Below are 22,673 nucleotides of genomic sequence, written 5' to 3'. Positions count from 1 at the left end.
TATTTATTCAGTACCTGTTATAGCAGTTTAGGCAATGCAAGAGTCTTTGTTGCTGCAATGAGGCTGCTTCACTTGCTTACCGCCATGTACCCTTTAGCGTTACAACGTTCCTCAGTAAAATTCAAATGCCGCTGGCTCTGTTCTCAGCTGCTCACAGCTGTTCACCTGTCGTGCTTTGCTCAATCATGACGCGTTTCTCCCCTCCCACATAGGGCTGAGTGTCGGGGGCCTCATCAGATGTGTATCTAGGGGGATGTGTCTCAGGCTTTATATTGCCATTGGTTATCAGTACCTCCCCCTCTCTTTCACAGCACTATTTTACCTACACAGCTTCAAAACAAAACCGTGTCTTTTAATCGGTGTCAAACCGCACACAAAGGAACTGATCATTAATATTTACAAAATGTACATAGAGATAGATTGGATTGCAACACATTGCGGATTCTTATAATTTTATAGTGACGAATCTATGGACACACTTCCACTACTAGATCCATTGCTTTTTACCTACATTTACTTGTTATAAATATAGTTATATAGCTATTATGTTCTTTTTAAGTTAACAAAGCTTTCAATTGATGAACATTAAAGCCTGCATTGTTCTGTAGTAAAAAAAGGATGTGGAGCTTCCTAAATGTCACTGCCTTCTTTTGACCAAATACATGTTAATCTCAAGTTAACCCTTTTTGCTTATACATACTTTAGATGAGGAGAGTTGTTCATACGAAATGTGCATACTCTATTTTTTCATTTAAGCCTATTGGGCTTAAGGTGTTTAACCTAAAAATCCATCTTGATTCATGCTGCAAGATGATTTTGTCTAGGTGACCACCCCCTCTATTCTGTTTTAACTGTTCAATGCCCATAATTTGCAGCTTCGTGTGATCTGAGTTATGGTAGAGTTTGAAGTGCCTTGCTACTGGGCTATCTTTGTCCTCGTTTTTAATATCATCTCTATGCTCTCGGATTCTACTTTTGAACTCTAGTAGTTTTCCCTACATAGAATCTGGGACATGAACAGTTAAGCAGGTATATTACGTTTTTAGAGGTGCATGATATCCTCTCTCTTACATGATATACCTTACCCCTAGTTGGGGTGCTGAATGTGGCAGATCTTTTAACAAATGGACAATATACGCAGTGTCCACATGGTACACTGCCTGCTTTATGTTGTGACGCTGTTAACCAATTCTTGGTTTCCTCTTTTTTAAATTCGCTGTGTACTAGCATGTCCTTTATGCTTGGGGCCCTTCTCGCCGTCAATAATGGATATTCTGATATGCATCCCCTAAGTGATGCATCGTCAGACAATATGTGCCAATGGTTATCGAGGATACTTTTTAGCTTCCTCCAGTGTGAATTATATTCCGTAATTAGTCTCACTTCTGTGTCACTATTTGATTTCTTTTTGGAATATAGGAGGTCAGTTCTACAGGTTTTTCTTGCTCTCACCCATGCTTTTTCCACTATTTTTCGAGAGTAACCCCTTGCTAGGAATCTGTCTGCCATTATTTTAGCTTGTTCTTCAAATACTTTTGTTGAAGAGCAACATCTTTTGAGCCTCAAAAATTGGCCTATGGGCACACCTCTTTTTTGATGCTCAGGGTGATGGCTATTCGCCTACAGCAAACTATTTGTTGCTGTTTGTTTGCGATGGATGTTAGTATGCAGTATGTTGTCTTGTTTTGTTATTTTTAAATCAAGAAAAATTGCACTTTCTGTGCTGATGTTATATGTGAGGAATAGGTTAAGATCATTTTTATTCAGGATGTTGACAAATTCATGAACTGACTTTTCATCACCCTTCCAGAGAACAAGTATGTTGTCCACGAACCTCAACCAGAGTATGATATGTCTATCTACCCATTCTGAGAGTTCGCTGAAGACATACTTGGTTTCCCAAAAACCTAGGTGCAAACAGGCGTACGTTGGTGCGTTTAAAATTTCTGATGACAAATGGGAAACTGACATAAATGAGGCCTTTAAACCAGTTATTAATGTTGATGAAACAAATATAGATGAAAGAAGCAGTGACATATTTACAGCATTTAAAGAATACAAAAAGAAAGCAATAAAAGAACTTAAAGTAAAATGGGAATTGGTTAGCCTACAAAATTATGTCAAAGAAGATCTAATCCCAAGAGGCCTCAGAATAAGGCTAGATCCAGGAATCAGTTTAAGAGGGGAAGAAGCAAATAATGATTTCATAGTAAAATGGAATAATATACTAACAAAATGCACATTAGAATTGATGCAACTAATAATAGATGAAGATCAGAAACGGTTAGAACAATATAAAACAGACACTACAGTGATGTATGAAAAAGTTAACCTTTATGCACAAGACCCAGCCTTTGAGAAACTCAATAAAGATATGCAAAGAGTCTTGGAAAAATTACAAGGAGAGATTAAATTTAGAAAAAGAAGGAAAATGATGAGGGATAAAGATGACTTTAAAAGTGGAAAAATTTATTTATATAAAAACAATAATTTGACACGACAATCTTATGACTCAGGGACAGACAATTCAGATGTTGAACTAGACACACAACCCCAAAACATTAGAGAAACACTACAGACTAGACTCCCTTTAGGAGGAGGACAAGGAGGGGGGGACGACGGAAAAGGGGTAGATGGGTACTCCTACAGGAGACCCAGACAGAGAGGCAGAGGGGGGAGAAACCGCCAATATCGACAGAATCAGATGGACAGAATGACAACGAGGAATCAAAAGAACGAATAACACCTATTGAGACTGAAGGCATTCTGGGAAATAATGCACAAGCCACTAGTGAATTAATGGTCATTAATCTATCTACAGCTAAACTTAATTTGGCACATTTAGAATTACTTAAAAAGGGACTAACTTTCTGTCCCAGCAATCCCCTAGACAAATTTAAGTTTATTAAAGATCTTAATTTATATGCAAGAAAAATTCTACTTAAAAAGATGTGGAAACATAAAGGGACTGTAAGTTCGAGCATCTCTGAATCAGATATGTCAGCATTAGCAGACTTAGTTTCCCTGCTAGAGGATCAAGATGCTGAACAAATACAGAATGAATATCCCATGAAAACAAGCTTCAAACCGAAATCAAAGTTCATGCCTCAACTATCCCTATCCCCTAGCATTCAAACTTTTGTAAAATGTGTAGAAGCAGATGTTAGTAAGATAGGGATCACTGGCATTGTAAACGACAACTTGAGCAGAAATGAAAGAATAGCTTTACAAGAATTAATGAAAAAGAAAGATTTGGTGTTCAAACCATCTGATAAGGGCGGTAATATTGTCATACAGGACCAGAATGCCTATATACAAGAAGTCAACAGACAATTGTCTGACAGTAAGCAATATGAAAGGGTTACCCATCAAGATTATGACAAATCATGTAATGAGTTAATTTTCCTTCTTAACCAAGCAAGAAGTGAGGGTTTAATTAACATAAAGGAACATCAGTCACTAATTAACCCCTACCCAGTATTACCAAATTTCTACTGTATACCCAAGGTACATAAGAATTTCAAATGCCCACCTGGTCGCCCAATAATTTCGGGCATAGGTGGACCTACCGAGGGTATCAGCAGATATGTTGACTTTTTTCTAAGACCTTTTCTGGAGTCCTTATCCTCCTACATCAGTGACACAAGTGATGTCCTGAAAAAATTGGATAAAATCACAGTAGAACAAGATCTACTCTTAGTAACTCTTGATGTGGAGTACCTGTACTCCTCTATCCCCCACCAAGTAGGCTTAAGAGCATCCAGATATTTTTGGAGTTAAGGGGAGAGGAGTACAGGAAAAACACTGAATGGATCCTCAGCCTACTAGAATTTGTTTTAAAAAACAATATCTTTTGTTTTGATGGCAAACTATTTAGGCAACTGAGAGGAACAGCCATGGGTGCAACATGCGCACCAACGTACGCCTGTTTGAACCTAGGTTTTTGGGAAACTAAGTATGTCTTCAGCGAACTCTCAGAATGGGTAGATAGACATATCATACTCTGGTTGAGGTTCGTGGACAACATACTTGTTCTCTGGAAGGGTGATGAAAAGTCAGTTCATGAATTTGTCAACATCCTGAATAAAAATGATCTTAATCTATTCCTCACATATAACATCAGCACAGAAAGTGCAATTTTTCTTGATTTAAAAATAACAAAACAAGACAACATACTGCATACTAACATCCATCGCAAACAAACAGCAACAAATAGTTTGCTGCAGGCGAATAGCCATCACCCTGAGCATCAAAAAAGAGGTGTGCCCATAGGCCAATTTTTGAGGCTCAAAAGATGTTGCTCTTCAACAAAAGTATTTGAAGAACAAGCTAAAATAATGGCAGACAGATTCCTAGCAAGGGGTTACTCTCGAAAAATAGTGGAAAAAGCATGGGTGAGAGCAAGAAAAACCTGTAGAACTGACCTCCTATATTCCAAAAAGAAATCAAATAGTGACACAGAAGTGAGACTAATTACGGAATATAATTCACACTGGAGGAAGCTAAAAAGTATCCTCGATAACCATTGGCACATATTGTCTGACGATGCATCACTTAGGGGATGCATATCAGAATATCCATTATTGACGGCGAGAAGGGCCCCAAGCATAAAGGACATGCTAGTACACAGCGAATTTAAAAAAGAGGAAACCAAGAATTGGTTAACAGCGTCACAACATAAAGCAGGCAGTGTACCATGTGGACTCTGCGTATATTGTCCATTTGTTAAAAGATCTGCCACATTCAGCACCCCAACTAGGGGTAAGGTATATCATGTAAGAGAGAGGATATCATGCACCTCTAAAAACGTAATATACCTGCTTAACTGTTCATGTCCCAGATTCTATGTAGGGAAAACTACTAGAGAGTTCAAAAGTAGAATCCGAGAGCATAGAGATGATATTAAAAACGAGGACATAGATAGCCAAGTAGCAAGGCACTTCAAACTCTACCATAACTCAGATCACATGAAGCTGCAAATTATGGGCGTTGAACAGTTAAAACAGAATAGAAGGGGTGGTCACTTAGACAAAATCATCTTGCAGCATGAATCAAGATGGATTTTTAGGTTAAACACCTTAAGCCCAATAGGCTTAAATGAAAAAATAGAGTATGCACATTTCTTATGAACAACTCTCCTCATCTAAAGTATGTATAAGCAAAAAGGGTTAACTTGCGATTAACATGTATTTGGTCAAAAGAAGGCAGTGACATTTAGGAAGCTCCACATCCTTTTTTTTTTACTACAGAACAATGCAGGCTTTAATGTTCATCAATTGAAAGCTTTGTTAACTTAAAAAGAACATAATAGCTATATAACTATATTTATAACAAGTAAATGTAGGTAAAAAGCAATGGATCTAGTAGTGGAAGTGTGTCCATAGATTTGTCACTATAAAATTGTAAGAATCCGCAATGTGTTGCAATCCAATCTATCTCTATGTACATTTTGTAAATATTAATCATCAGTTCCTTTGTGTGCGGTTTGACACCGATTGAAAGACACGGTTTTGTTTTGAAGCTGTGTAGGTAAAATAGTGCTGTGAAAGAGAGGGGGAGGTACTGATAACCAATGGCAATATAAAGCCTGAGACACACCCCCCAAGATACACATCTGATGAGGCCCCGATACTCAGCCCTATGTGGGAGGGGAGAAACGCGTCATGATTGAGCAAAGCACGACAGGTGAACAGCTGTGAGCAGCTGAGAACAGAGCCAGCGCCATTTGAATTTTACTGAGGAACGTTGTAACGCTGAAGGGTACATGGTGGTAAGCAAGTGAAGCAGCCTCATTGCAGCAATAAAGACTCTTGCATTGCCTAAACTGCTATAACAGGTACTGAATAAATAGTCCTTTATATTGGCTTTAAAGTCTTGCGACTGTCAGCCGGGTCTGTCCCGCCAGGGTACATTGTGCGTTAATCTTCAGAAAGACACCGCATGTATATCACTCACAAGTTTGACCATAAAAAGAAATCACAAGCATAAATCTTGCAATCAAGCTGTTACATTGTGCAACAATAAAGTAAAGAAATTGTGTCCAGATCCAGAGCGTGTGTATACACTGAGAGCTTGGAAACTGAACAGTTACTTGTTAATAACAGCTGCAACTTTGGGGCCCCTTAATAACTGACGGACTTTTTTTTATTACTAAGTTCCTTATTTACTTGTCTCCCAAGTTACTTTTGCAGTACAGATATTATGTGTATATTAGATACTATGTATATGGTGTATGACAGCCTGTGAGATATGTTTCAATGAATAGCTGGCCAGCCTGTTCTTAATACCTGTGTATTTTTAATTTGGTGTGTATTCCGCTTTAAAGGAATAGGGTGGAGGGTAGACGTTCTGATTTACGGTTGTTCAGAATTACATAGTAAATAAAACTCTGGTTAACTAAGTGCGGCCTGTGTCCCTCTTTGATTGACTGATAAATTTCGCTCAATCCTTCTCTCTTATTGTATTGTATATATATATATATATATATATATATATATATATATATATAAAAGTTTTGCCTTCTTTTTGAACCAAAAGACTAAAAGGAAAGCCCTAGCACTTGATTTTGTTTGTCTGAGATGGGGGTTAAAATCCCTGAAACATCACAGGAGGATTGCTAAATAAAAGCAGTATATTGTAAATCCAGACGAGTGCTTTTGTATATGGACATCTGGAGATCGATTGAAATGTACCCCAGGTAGCTGCACCAAAGCTTGCCATCTCTAGAAGCCCATTACTTCCGAAACCTAATAAATCCCCAGAATATACATCTAACTACTGACCGATTTCTCTACTAAATGCTGACGTTAAATTATACATGAAAATACTATCAAACCCAATAAATTCAGTTTTACCATATATTATTCACCAAGATCAACTCAGTTTCATACCTCTAGAAGGGAGGCAAGACAACATGGTCAGGGCCTTGAAACTAATTCACTACGCCCAAGAAAGGAGTGTACTTTCAATACTTCTGTCTACAGACCTTGAAAAGGCTTTTGACTGAGTTGACTGGGACTTGCTTTGTTCTACATTACATTATATATTGTATTATAATAGGGATCTTTCCTTTGTATTCCCAACCTAATCTCAAGCTGTTAGTGAATGGAATACATTCTCAATCCTAGACAATCAAGAATGGCACACATCAAGGGTGTCTACTATCCCTACAACTATTTGCCTGTGTCATTGAAACATTGGCATCAAAATAAATGGGATCCAGATTGGATCTCAAAACTAAGGCATCTCCCATTTTGCTGACGCCATATTGTTCTCTCTCACAGAACCAGAAACCTCTATACCTCAGTTATTAAAATAATTTCAAAATGTTCACTCAGAATCTAACTTTGCTATTTATGTCTCCAAATTGGAAGGCCTAAATATTAACTTAGATGAACAAGCTTTAGAAAACACCAAAAAAGTAACACCCTTTTTTTGGTGCTCTTATTCATTACAATAACAGGGAATTAAGCTCGCTATTTTTACAAAAATAATTTTTAAAGCAAACTTTGTCCCAAATAAAAATACTATTATTCAAGACCTATCATCTTGGTTTTACGCAATTAGGGGTACACAAAATGGTGTTGTATATTTAATACAATGCTCATGTAATTTGTTATATCTAGGTGAGACCACTTTTAAGGAACATTACCTTTGTAATATTGAGAGAAGTGATCTAGAGACTCACAATAATATTAATAAATTCAAGATTTGGGGTTTATGTGTGGTCCGCCTCAACTGGAGGGGCAGTAATTGCAAGAAAAAATAGCTTAGGAAAGAAGCAGAGTTAAAGAGACACTGAACCCAATTTTTTTCTTTTGTGATTCAGATAGAACATGCACTTTTAATCAACTTTCTAATTTACTCCTATTATCAATTTTTCTTCATTCTCTTGCTATCTTTATTTGAAAAAGAAGGCATCTAAGCTGTTTTTTGTTCAGTACTCTGGACAGCACTTTTTTATTGGTGGATGAATTTATCCACCAATCAGCAAGGACAACCCAGGTTGTTCACCAAAAATGGGCCGGCATCTAAACTTACATTCTTGCACAGGGCCGCCATCAGGGGGTGACAGGGGTGACTCCTGTCAGGGGCCCAATGGGCCAGGGGGTACTACAGCAGAGTACTAATTGAGCATGGGAATTGTTATTACAAGGAGTAAAGTATTAGCATTTGAGAGGATTTCTGAGTGTGCACTAAACCACTATGCACATAAACATTGTCTGTTCCTTTTTAGGACATTTTGACCTTACTACTGATTATTCACATCTTTCTACAGACTTTGAGACTAACGAGACCTTTCCGGAAGTCACCAATCCACCATTTAACCTTTAAATTATTGTTTAGGCAGTTCAGGGCCCTTCCTTTCAGCCACTGCATGCTGTTGTCATCATTTAGTTGGCATCTTCCTTTACAAAAATATAATCAGAACTTCATATTTTGTTTTCTAAATCTCCTTTTTTTTTTTTACAGAACTGTAGTTTACCTCATTACTTGTCAGGTCAATGTAAACAAGTGCTGAGTGTCTGTTTGGGTGTCTGTGTCTGAGTGTGTTTCTTTACGTGTCTGCTGTGTGTGTTTCAGTGTATGAGTGTGTCTGTGTGTTTGTATGTTACTACCTTTACAACAATTCCAATTTAAATAGACACTTAAGAATAAAGTGCATATACGTTTTAGTCACTTGGTCAAAAATTGCACGTCAATGGAGGGGGGGGGGGCTGATCAATGGTTAAGTCAGGGGCCCCAAAATTTCTAGTGGCGGCCCTGTTCTTGCATTTCAAATAAAGATACCAAGGGAATGAAGAAAATTTGATAATAGGCGTAAATTAGAAAGTTGCTTAAAATGTCATGCTCTATCTGAATTATGAAATAAAATTTTTTGGTTCAGATCCCTTTAATTTATAAATTTGACACACTATATCCAAGGGGGCTTAACTCCGAGTTTGGATATTTCAGCTTTTTTAGAGTTTTTTAGAGTAAAAGAGCAGCATGTGCTTATGCATTATATACTTACACATGTTGTTTGTATCTAAACAAATCTGACCAATATTGACTTTTATTATCCTTGTTATATATTTTATGATGTCCTGGTAAATATAAGGAATACATCTATCTGATATTAACATCTTACAAAATGCCAATTTAGGTATGTTATAAAATATAATAGTAAAATAGAATAGGTGCCATGTATTTACCATTACTATTTTTTAATGTAAGTATGTATACATTATGGGCTAAAGTAGATCGCTAATTTTTCACGGGCCCGTAAATGGGCAAATTTGCTAAATTCGATAATCAACCAGCCATTACAAGTGGCTAGTTATTGCCACCGCCAGCTTGGTCAGACCTCTGGTTAATTTTCAAAATAACCCCAAATAGCCCCCAAAATAAAGCATATATATATATATATATATTCTTTTTTATAAAAAAAATAAAGCATTTTTTAATTAAAAAACATATATATATTTATGTGTTAATACGTGTACATACACATATTAACACATAAATATATATGTATTCATATACATATATATATTTGCTGCCCATCGCTGCGTGACCTACCCCCTTCACTGTGCTAGTTATCATGCCGTGTCTCATTGGAGCCTATGGAAGTGCGCTCTTGTGAGCACAATGCTTCCGTGCAATGCGAACGCGACCTCTGCGTGTGTTGGTATTACTTAGTGGAGCACAAATATCGATTTCCCGAAAGCAATATTTTGTGCTCCACATATAATCTAGCCCTATGTGTAATACATAGTGCCACCTTAAACTATTACCTAAATATGTAACCAAAAGGAGAAAGAGTGTAGATTTTTAAATGAAAGATCAACTGAAGGATAGCATCTTGAGAAAGCCCTTTAACGGGCAAAACATGTAGACGCTATCAGCAGTGGAGATACAGCCTTATAAGAAATGTTTTAAAAAAAAATTAAGAGTGGCACCTAAATATATATAAAAAAATAGTAAATAAGGAAAAATGAATAAAAAACAACAGACTCATGGTGCTGGGGAAAATAAATAACTCCACGTATCTATCTATCTATCTATCTATCTATATATACAGTATATATATATATATATATATATATATATATATACAGTATATATATATATATATATATATATATATATATATATATATATATATATATATATATATATATATATATATATATATACATACATATATAAAAAAGCAAGGTACTTTGAGAAAAATAGAAAAAAGCATCCAAACATTTTTTTCCCATATAAAACAGGTGTCCCTGGTTAAGGCAAAGAGTTTGTAAAAGAGTATTTTGTCTAAATCCATCTAATAGTTAAATACATTTCTGCAATTCACATGTATAATAAAATCATATATTTACTAGCACTCAAGGGTTAAAGGGACAGAAAAGTCAAAATTAAACTTTCATGATTTGGATAGAGCATGCAATTTTAAACAACTTTCCAATTTACTTATTTTATCAAATTTGCTTTGTTTTCTTTTATCTTTTATTAAAGAGTAAAACTAGGTAGACTCATAAAAACTATGTATGTGTCTTTAGTACTCTATGGTAGAAGTCTTTCAAACATTATTTGTAGCTTTGCTATACAATGTTGCAAAACACTGCTGCCATATAGTACTAAAGACATGTGCATACTCCTGAGCTTTTATGAGTCTACCTAGTTTTACACTTCAATAAAAGATACAAAGAAAACAAAGCAAATTTGATAAAAGAAGTAAACTGGAAAGTTTCTACTTTACTGTCCCTTTAATACCCACCAGCACAAAATACAGCCTAATACCCTTTAATGGTTAAATGTATTTCTGCACTTTACATATATAGGGCTAGATTACAAGTTGAGCGCTAAATATTGCTTACACTAAATCGATTTTTGTGCTCAACTGAGTAATACCAGCGCACACTTATTGCACATAAGCATTGTGCTCACAAGAGTGCACTCCATAGGCTCCAATGTGAGACATGGCATGAGAACTAGCTCAGTGAAAGTGGTAAGTCGAACAGAGATAGGCAGTTGACCTAGTTATATAGATTTGTACAAAGTTACGTAGACTCAGAGTATCTCCCCAGGTGCTCCATACATAGGAATCTGTAGAGTTTTAAGTTCTAATTAAAGTGCAATTTGAAAGAGCCCAAATTCACATTACCAGTTACTAATATGTGTAATAGCTATTAATAATAGACAAATCTATGTGAATTATATCACAGGAGGTATTATGTATATTAAATGTGACTTCATTCCACTTATATATTTTATACCCCAAGCAGTGTTTATCCGCTGTTCCCTATTAGCTACTATAAAGCCCAAAAGTGGCTGCCAATCTGACTATCATATGTTTTTCAGTTTATATGACCAAATGGCTCATAAGTGGCCATCCAACTAGTCAGCCATCTAAGCTATATTATTTATAAAATAGAGGTTTGAGAAGCCTATTTAATGGTATTCATTGCTGTGTTTTTTTTTCTTTTCTTTTCTTACAAATATCAATTTTTATTGAACAATGGTATACAGGCCATTGATGTTATAAGGTGATCATTGTATGTTGTTTTTATCACAAAACCTCAATAAAAAAATATTTAAAACAAAGAAAAATATATATGTATAGAAGCATATACAAGTGGCCCTCGTTTTACAACGGTTCAATTTACACCATTTCAGAATAACAACCTTTTTTTCCAGTCATGTGACTGCTATTGAAAAGCATTGAGAAGCAGTGCATTTATTAAAATAGCCAGTAGGTGGAGCTGTTTGCTTGTGTTGCAGCAAAGCCAAGCAATCTGAAATTAATCAGTTTAACCAGACCTGAGCTATCGAGCAGATTTCAAAGGAATAAGATCTTCCTGTCTATAAATTAGTCCAGATTGGAATGCATAGAAAGAACTGTTTGCAGAAAAATGCAAGTGAAGTCTGTGTTGTGTGATTATTTTAACAGGTTTATAATGCTGTTTAGCATTTAAAGTCTTCATTTCAAAGCTTTAAAAATAATGTATTAGGTGTTACTTATGACAATTTTGAGAGGGGCCTGGAACCTATCTCCCTCACTTCCCATTGACTTACATTATAAACTGGGTTTCAATTTACAACGGTTTCGATTTACAACCATTTCTTCTGGAATCTAACCCCGGCGTAAACTGAGGGCTACCTGTACATATATTTACAGGGAACACAGAGTTCCTATAGACTGCTATGAAAAGTCACTATTCAGGGCCGTTTTTTTTCTAACACCCCGCACCCACCAACTTTAATCCCTCACAACTGCTTTTTGCAGTTTTATTTAGACCGCAATGTAATGGCACTTTTCAGTGCTTGTTTCTTTCTTTTTTTCACCACCCACAGCCACCAACTTTTTTTTTTTTTAATAAAAATGCTACTGTATTTTGAGGGCAATGGAGGCACATTTGAAAAATTAACCAGAATTTTTTGAGCACTAATTGCTAGTGGTAGCAATAGCCAGCCATTAGTAATGGCTAGTTATATATCTTGCGCGCCAATAGACGAATTTGCCAGTTTGCGGGGGCGCAATAATCTAGCGCTCCACTTGTAATCTAGCCCATAATAGGCAATCACAATCATATATATGCTAGCACTCAAGTGTTAATACCGCCAGCACAAAGTACAGCATATAAGGTGTCCCCAATATGTCAATTGACTGCAATCTAACAGCAGTCAACTTCCTTAAAACCAAAATCCCTTTGACTTCAAATGGAAAAGAGTCACTTAAGGATAAAGATCCGCCACCTATGCTGACCGACAATCCACTTAAATAGGTATCAAGTCACACAGTATACATAGTTGACATAATATGTCAGGGTACACAGTTTTATAGGATAGCAGTGCCCTCAATCATCCACGCTAAAAGTATATAAGTATGCTGAGCAAAGTGTGTATTACCTTCCAATATATATCTTCCGTCAAGGCATTCCATATACTGCCATTCCAATTCAGAACTATATGCATACAACATTAGCGGTCGTTATATCAAAGCCACCTCTTACAGTCAAAGGAAGACAATCACTTGTAATAATGTCAGTATAGGCCATCCAATAGGCACTCCAATATTTCTCACAGATGTCACTGATGAATGGAAAAGACATTGCTGTACTTGCTTTTCAGCTTACACAAACTGCCTTATGAGGCAGTGTTTGTGTAAGCTGAAAAGCAAAAGGTCTTGCGAATGGCAACAAGAAAAAGAAAGCCAGAGGCATCACAGTACTCACAAGCCAGTTTCCAAACATGTTTCTCTGTCATCTCCTTCTCCTGCAGCTCCTCCTTCTGTATCCTAGAAGAAGAGCCTATGGATGTTGTGGCAGTTTGTCTGCCTGAGGCAGATCTAGTCAGATGCAAATCCCAAATGCTCTTTTTATACTGTGGAAAGAAGGGACATATCCTCCTTTAGTGCCCTGTCCGTTCCTGGAAACACTTGAGCTTAATAGGTGACTGAGGAGTCAATGTCATCTCTTCCCCTAGGCATCCAGTAGTTTTGGGTTACTTTTGGCTCTGTAAAGAAAACCCATCTATTAACTGGTCTGCTGGTCAACTTTCTGCCTGGAGTTCTAATTCCCAAACTCGTTGTCTCCTAAAGTTCAGGCCTAATCCCGTTCCTGTGTGCATGGTGTCTGTGGATCCTGATGTTCCTTCTGCCTTTTCTGACTTTGCGGATCTGTTTTGCAAAAAAGAGGCTGATGAATTTCCTCCACACCATGCCTATGATTGTTCCATATACTTACTTCCCGGAGCTCCTCTACCCAAAGGTAAAACCTATAATTCTAACACTGCAGAGACCAAAGCCATGGAAGAATATATCAAAGACAGTCTCAGAAATGGGTTCATTCGACCATCCTCTTCTTCTGTTGGTGCCAGGTTTTTATTTGACAGCAAGAAGGATGGAGGTCTTCGGCCCTGCATTGACTACTGAGCCCTCAACCATATCAAATATCATTATCCACTACCTCTAATTCCTGAGTTATTTAATTGAATCAAGGGCTCCACTATCTTTACTAAGTTGTATCTTAAGGGTGCATATAACCTTATCCGAATCAAGGCTGGTGATGAGTGGAAGACTATATTTAACACTCAGGTAGGGCATTATGAATATTTAATGATGCCTTTTGGACTCTGTAATGCCCCGACAGTCTTCCAGGAATTTTCTAATGACGTCTTTAGAAATCTTCTTCAGACCTGTGTAGTGGTTTACATGGACGCTATCCTGTATGTCTGTCAAAAGAACTGAGATAAGAGGGCAGTTGGCATAGACTTAGAAACAAGGTTAATATTAATATAACAGTGTTAGTTATGCAAAATTGGGGAATGGGTAATAAATGGATTATCTATCTTTTTAAACAATAAAAATTCTGGAGTAGACTGTCCCTTTAACCAGCTCTGTTTGGCCGATAATTAAAAACATAGTAATATCATTTGGAGGGGGGTTATAAATTTGAAGCCATTAGCAGAAGGTCAGGAAAGACCATCATTACATGATTTATAAGACTCAAAAAACTTACAATGTAACAGAATACATCCAATTTATATCTAGGCTAAACTCCCCCTTAAAATAGATACAAATAACTTAAATCACAAACAAAAATAATAATGTGAATAAATGTGATACAAAAGGATATAGTGTAGTTGATCCTCAATTCCTCAAAAGAGAAAAGGAAAAAAAAAGAAAGCAAATAGCGTGATATTGTTTAAACAATGTAGTAAAAACTGTGCATACAAAAAAATGGCTACTCACTGTGCATGTGCCTCTTCACAATCTACAGAATCTCCAAAGAGAGGAAAACATAACAATAGTGTGCTATTGTATTATACCAACTTAGATATAACAGATATTTGAAATATTACTCACACTTTGTGGGAGCTATTTCTAAGCTCCACTATAAATGCAGGCCTGAACTCTTTTTCGGCTGTCAGGTAAAGTCTTAATTAATGATTCTGGAACTGCTTCAAATCAAATATTTATTACAATTATAAGATATATAAAAAATGCAATCTGAATAGTGTAGTCATTCAGGGCTGTAGTGCAAAAAGACTCTTGAGAAAGCCATGGGGGCGTGTGGAAACGTACATCAAGACTACGCATCTGGTATACGTCATAGTGAAGTGTGTTTTGTTTTTCATGCAAGGACTTTGGCCAGCACACGGATATATTGTATCAATCTGTTGCCATCCTGCTAACAACCTAAGTGTAACTTGTATATTGTAAAATTTTTGCACTACAGCCCCGAATGACTACACTATCCAGATTACATTTTTTATATATCTTATATTTTATTGGAAGCGGTTCCGGAATCATTAATTATGGCTTTACCTGACAACCGAAAAAGAGTTCAGGCCTGCATTTATAGTGGAGCTTAGAAATAGCTCCCACAAAGTGCGAGTAATATTTCAAATATCTGTTATATCTAAGTTGGTATAATACAATAGCACACTATTGTTGTTTTCCTCTCTTTGGAGATTCTGGAGATTGTGAAGAGACAAATGCACAGAGATAGCTGATCCTGACAGCTTTGCACTCAGGACTGCACATACACCTGAACTGACGATAGCTCAGGTATATGTGAGTAGCCATTTTTTTGTATGCACAGTTTTTACTAAATTGTTTAAACAATATCACGCTATTTGCTTCTTTTTTTTTCCTTTTCTCTTTTGAGGAATTGAGGATCAACTACATGATATCCTTCTGTAAGCTCCCCCTTAAAGGGACAGTCTACACCAGAATTTTTATTGTTTTAAAAGATAGATAATCCCTTTATTATCCATTTCCCTGTTTTGCATAACCAGCACATTTATAATAATATACTTTTAACATCTGTGATTATCTTGTATCTAAGCCTCTGCAAACTGCAAAAAAAACCTTTTTTCAGTTCTTTTGACAGACTTGCAGTCTAGCCAATCAGTGCCTGCTCCCAGATATATTCACGTGCATAAGCACAGTGTTATCTATAGGAAATATGTGAACTAACACCCTCTAGTGGTGGTGAAAAACTGTTAAAATGCAATCTGAAAGAGGTGGGCTTCAAGGTCTAAGAAATTAGCAGATGAACCTCCTAGGTTAAGCTTTCAACTAAGAATACCAAGAGAACAAAGCAAAATTGGTGATAAAAGTAAATTGGAAAATTGTTTAAAATTACATGCTCTATCTGAATCATGAAAGTTTATTTTGGCCTAGACTGTCCTTTTAAACCAAATAACCAAAAGCCTTCAGGAAGATCTATGTCCCCTGAGAGACAGCAGAACCAAACCATTGTTTCAGCCATATTGATATCCAGCAAAATCATAAACTGTTTCATATTTACAATAAGAACTAGCAGAGATAATATAATAGCAGGGTTGAATTGTATATATGTATATTTCCCAAAATCTCCTCTCATTACATAACAAGATCCATAATCATTCTATCAGCCTATATTCTCATGCAAAATAACATAATCATAGTATAACATATTATACTGGGACATAAAACATAGCTATTTTAATAAAATGTATAATAATAATAACAACTATATAATAGAACTGCATTGCGTACAAAATATTAGATGACCTATAAAAAACATTAAAATTCTGCAGTTTCACAAACAAAAAACTTTAAATCAGAAATAGACTGCTGTGTTAGGATAATGGATGTAATGAGGCCTATTTAACAACGGTCTGTCGGACCTGATCCGACAGTACGGAGCAGGCGGACAGGGTTATGGAGCAGCGGTCTTTAGACCGCTGCTTCATTACTGCTGTTTCTGGTGAGCCTGCAGGTTCGCCAGAAACACGGGGCATCAAGCTCCATATGGAGCTTGATAGATAGGCCCCAATGTCCGGATATATAGATGAAAATCATAGAAAACAGGTAGAAGCAAGCACCATTGGGGGGTTATGTTATATGTCAGACCAACAGATCGTCACAAACATTTTAGTGTACAGTACTTATAATCCTTTGCTCAAGTCTCCTTAGGGCTAGGAGATCAGTAATAAAAAGTTCACCCCTCTCCCTTTGCATCAAAAAGTTTCCCAGCGTTATGCTGCATAGTTGGATCAAGATTTATAGCTCTTCTATCTCTGTCCACCACTGCCATTAGTGTGCCACTGCTCTTAAAAAAAAGATCCATGAAGCAATTCTCTTACGGGTCTCAGTGTACTCACGACTAAATGTGATCTGTCCCACTGGTCTCCAGAATCTATTTGGCCCCAGAATCCAATTTCTGAAGACTAGCCCTGTGCCAGATGGCCCCGCTGGGACACCAAAATCCATAGCCACACTTCGCGAGGCATCCAGCTGCAAGACATCAGCATCCTCCTCTGCCGCCAGGCCATGCTTCAACACTCGTGAGACAGGTGTCTCCTCATCAATCTCTGCACATTGTATACCACAATTCAGGTCATTTGCATCTTTACACAAGGGTTAAGTCCACATTATTCAGAGGCTCAGGCTGCTCCACCTCTCCCTGTAGTGTACAAAACTTCTTCTCATAAACCAGCATAATGCCTCCATACTTGTGTATGTGTCAGTGTGTCAGTGACCAGCACAGCATACCCGGCTGACCGGGGGGGGTGGTGGTGTTAAGAGCCTCTCCTCACAGAATTCACGACAGGCCACAACGTTCCAGATCGGAAAACAGCTGTAGTTCTCAGGATGATTTTTATATTTCTTGTATCAGAAAAGTGTGATGTTATCATCTATATCACTTCTGAGACTAGATGACTCCACCAGCTGCAGATATTTGGTGAATTATGAGCAGGTTACAGACAGCTGCCAATATTGCGACCATTGAAGCAGGTGCTGCCCAGAGACACACCCCTATTTTATTTTAATTCTGCTAATAAAATCCAACTTGCATTTGTTGATTCTAAAATTGGAGCTGCATCTCCACATGATGTACTTTTACTTTATTATAAATAAAGTCGGTTTAAAAAAAATCCTTAAAAGCATATATAAAGCAATATAATTTTTGATAGGAAAAACAGTACAGTTTTCAAATTGAGTTTCATAGAAGTGGCAATTTCTTTTCATAGTTTACATTATAGAATTATGGTGCAATTCCTGATTGCTAACTAGAAAATGTAATTTTGAGGTATAATAGTTAATATTTCAGTTAAAGGGACAGTCTACACCAGAATTGTTATTGTTTTAAAAGATATATAATCCCTTTATTATCCATTCCCTAATTTTGCATAAACAACACAGTTATATATATATACTTTTTACCTCTGTGATTACCTTGTATCTAAGCCTCTGCAAACTGCCCCCTTATTTCAATTCTTTTGACAGACTTGTATTTTAGCCAATAAGTGCTGGCTCCTAGGAACTCGACGTGCGTGAGCACAGTGTTATCTATATGACACACATGAACTAACACCCTCTAGTGGTGAAAACTGTCAAAATGCCCTGAGAGAAGAGGCGGCCATCAAGGGCTTAGAAATTAACATATGAACATCCTAAGTTTAGCTTTCAACTAAGAATACCAAGAGAACAAAGCAAAATTGGTGATAAAAGTAAATTGGAAAATTGTTTAAAATGACATGCCCTATCTGAATCCTTATTATTTTGGACTAGACTGTTCCTTTAATCTACAGTGTGGGATAAATGCCTCTACAAAAAATGTTTCCCTTAAAAAAAGCCACACTGGAAAGTAATCACTGTTAATGGTCATCTAGGATGGGAGCAATCTTCAGTTTAGTAAAAATTAAACTTTAATGATTCAGATAGGGCATGCAATTTTATCATCAAATTTGTTTTATTTTCTTGGTATTCTTGTTGAAAGCTAAACCTAGGTAGACTCATATGATCATTTCTAAGCCATTGAAGGCCGGATTTTATCTCAGTGCATTTTGACAGTTTTTCACAGCTAGACAGCGTTAGTTCATGTGTGCCATATAGATAACATTGTGCTCACTCCTGTGGAGTTATGAGTCAGCACTGATTGGCTAAAACACAAGTCTGTCAAAAGAAATGAAACAAGGGGATAAGGTAATCACAGACATTTAAAGGGACATTATGTTTATAATGCAAATACAGCGGCCGACCACATTTACTTGTATTCAGCAGCTGCACATTCTCCAAATGCCAGTTACATGACATCATTTGGTGATGAATGTGCGTACATGCAATGTACAACGGTATTAAAAGTAGGACTCATGCATGAAACGTTATTACTGAAACATTAATAACATTTAAAGTAAGTATCGTATCACTTATTCATCAAACTCACCCAATTGTATTTTAGAATATATTTTATCTTATAGGATCCTTCTGAACTTAAAGGAACATGAAATCCAAAAATTTTCATTCATGATTCCGACAGAGAATACAATTTTAAAGGGGCAGTCTAGCCCAATATAGACATTCATGATTCAGATAGGGCATGTCATTTTAAACAACTTTACAATTTACTTTTATTACCAATTTTGTATTGTTCTCTTGGTATTCTTAGTTGAAAGCTAAACCTAGGAGGTTCATATGATAATTTCTTAGACCTTGAAGGCCACCTCATATCTGAATGCATTTTGCAGTTTTTCACCACTAGAGGGTGTTAGTTCTTGTGTGTCATATAGATAACACTGTGCTCATGCACATGGAGTTACCTAGGAGTCAGCATTGATTGGCTTAAATGTAAGTCTGGTAAAAGAACTGAAATAAGGTGGCAGTTTGCAGAGGCTCAGATACAAGATAATCACAGAGGTAAAAAGTATATTACTATAACTGTGTTGGTTATGCAAAACTAGGGAATGGGTAATAAAAAGATTATCTATCATTTAAAACAATAACAATTCTGGTGTAGACTGTCCCTTTAAACAACATTCCAATGTACTTCTATTATCTAATTTGCTTCATTCTTTAGATATCCTTTTGTTGAAGAAATAGCAATGAACATGGGTGAGCCATTCACACAAGGCATCCAAGTGCAGCCAAGAAAGAGCAGCTACTTAGCCTATTTAGATATGCTTTAAAAAAAGGATACAAAGAGAATGAAGCAAATTAGAGTATAGAAGTAAATTAGAAAGTTGTTTAAAATTGCATGCTATTTCTAAATCATGAAAGAAAAAAAATTGGGTTCCATGTCCCTTTACAAAAGCTGCAGCCCGAGAGGCGGAATAATCCTTGCAAGATTCTGAAATGGGTTTTACCCAGTTTCTGTCACTCACACTCGCAGTAGAGATGATCTTATTGTGAATTATTCTACTATAGTTTGTAAAGCAGAATTTACTTTATTTAAAGCAAGAAATGTATGTTTTAGAGTAGACAGATCACAACTATTTGTTACCAATGTAAAGTTAATATGCCATTTCAGGGAATCTATTAAAGAAGCTTTTTTTCCTGTATTGTGAGTGCATAATCAATACCCATTGTTATATAAAGAACATTTGCCTATGGAAAGGTAATAAACAGTTTCAGAGATCTATTAAGGAAACTTTTTGTTCTTTGTTGTGATTGAATAATCAATACATTTACAATATATAATTATCTTCACTTATACAGATATTGATAACCAACTTTTAATTTTTTGCTTGATAACTTTTGCCTAGATTACGAGTTTTGCGTTAGAAGCTGTGCTGTGCTAACGAGCAGTTTATGCTCACTGCTCACTTACAGACAACGCTGGTATTACGGGTTTTTACAAACCCAGCGTTAGCCGCAAAAAAGTGAGCGTAGAGCAAAATTTTGCTCCACATCTCACCTCAATACCAGCACTGCTTACGTTAGCGGTGAGCTGGTAAAGCGTAGGAATCAATGGGGGAGAGCCGGCTGAAAAAAAACCTAATACTACACTATCAATAAATTAATTAAATAAAATACCTACAATTACCTACAATTAAACCTAACACTACACTATCAATACATTAATTAAATACAATACCTACAAATAACTACAATGAAATAAACTAACTAAAGTACAAAAAATAAAAAAGAACTAAGTTACAAAAAATAAAAAAATATTTACAAACATAAATTTAACAATTTTAAACTAATTACACCTACTCTAAGCCCCCTAATAAAATAACAAAGCCCCCCAAAATAAAAAAATGCCCTACCCTATTCTAAATTACTAAGGTTCAAAGCTCTTTTACCTTACCAGCCCTGAACAGGGCCCTTTGCGGGGCATGCCCCAAGAAGTTCAGCTCTTTTGCCTGTAAAAAAAAACATACAATACCCCCCCCAACATTACAACCCACCACCCACATACCCCTAATCTAACCCAAACCCCCCTTAAATAAACCTAACACTAAGCCCCTGAAGATCATCCTACCTTGTCTTCACCATACCAGGTTCACCGATCCGTCCTGGCTCCAAAATCTTCATCCAACCCAAGCGGGGGCTGGCGATCCATCTTCCGGCGGCTGAAGAGGTCCAGAAGAGGCTCCAAAGTCTTCATCCTATCCGGGAAGAAGAGTAGATCCGGACCGGCAACCATCATCTTCCAAGCGGCATCTTCTATCTTCATCCGATGAGGACCGGCTCCATCCTGAAGACCTCCACCGCGGACACATCTTCATCCGGCGACGTCCAACTGAAGAATGACGGTTCCTTTAAGGGACGTCATCCAAGATGGCGTCCCTCGAATTCCAATTGGCTGATAGGATTCTATCAGCCAATCGGAATTAAGGTAGGAATATTCTGATTGGCTGATGGAATCAGCCAATCAGAATCAAGATCAATCCGATTGGCTGATCCAATCAGCCAATCAGATTGAACTTGATTCTGATTGGCTGATTCCATCAGCCAATCAGAATATTCCTACCTTAATTCCAATTGGCTGATAGAATCCTATCAGCCAATCGGAATTCGAGGGACGCCATCTTGGATTATGTCCCTTAAAGGAACCGTCATTCTTCAGTTGGACGTCGCCGGATGAAGATGGGTCCGCGGTGGAGGTCTTCAGGATGGAGCCGGTCCTCATCGGATGAAGATAGAAGATGCCGCTTGGAAGATGATGGTTGCCGGTCCAGATCTACTCTTCTTCCCGGATAGGATGAAGACTTTGGAGCCTCTTCTGGACCTCTTCAGCCGCCGGAAGATGGATCGCCAGCCCCCGCTTGGGTTGGATGAAGATTTTGGAGCCAGGACGGATCGGTGAACCTGGTACGGTGAAGACAAGGTAGGATGATCTTCAGGGGCTTAGTGTTAGGTTTATTTAAGGGGGGTTTGGGTTAGATTAGGGGTATGTGGGTGGTGGGTTGTAATGTTGGGGGGGGTATTGTATGTTTTTTTTTTACAGGCAAAAGAGCTGGTAAGGTAAAAGAGCTTTGAACTTTAGTAATTTAGAATAGGGTAGGGCATTTTTTATTTTGGGGGGCTTTGTTATTTTATTAGGGGGCTTAGAGTAGGTGTAATTAGTTTAAAATTGTTGTAAGATTTTCCTTATGTTTGTAAATATTTTTTTATTTTTTGTAACTTAGTTCTTTTTTTTTGTACTTTAGTTAGTTTATTTCATTGTAGTTATTTGTAGATATTGTATTTAATTAATGTATTGATAGTGTAGTGTTAGGTTTAATTGTAGGTAATTGTAGATATTTTTTTTAATTAATTTAATGATAGTGTAATGTTAGGTTTAATTGTAACTTAGGTTAGGATTTATTTTACAGGTAATTTTGTTATTATTTTAACTAGGTAACTATTAAATAGTTATTAACTATTTAATAGCTATTGTACCTGGTTAAAATAATTACAAAGTTACCTG

Source organism: Bombina bombina, chromosome 4 (genome assembly GCF_027579735.1).
Source record: "Bombina bombina isolate aBomBom1 chromosome 4, aBomBom1.pri, whole genome shotgun sequence".
NCBI lineage: Eukaryota > Metazoa > Chordata > Amphibia > Anura > Bombinatoridae > Bombina > Bombina bombina.
Note: the sequence above shows the minus strand (reverse complement) of the source record.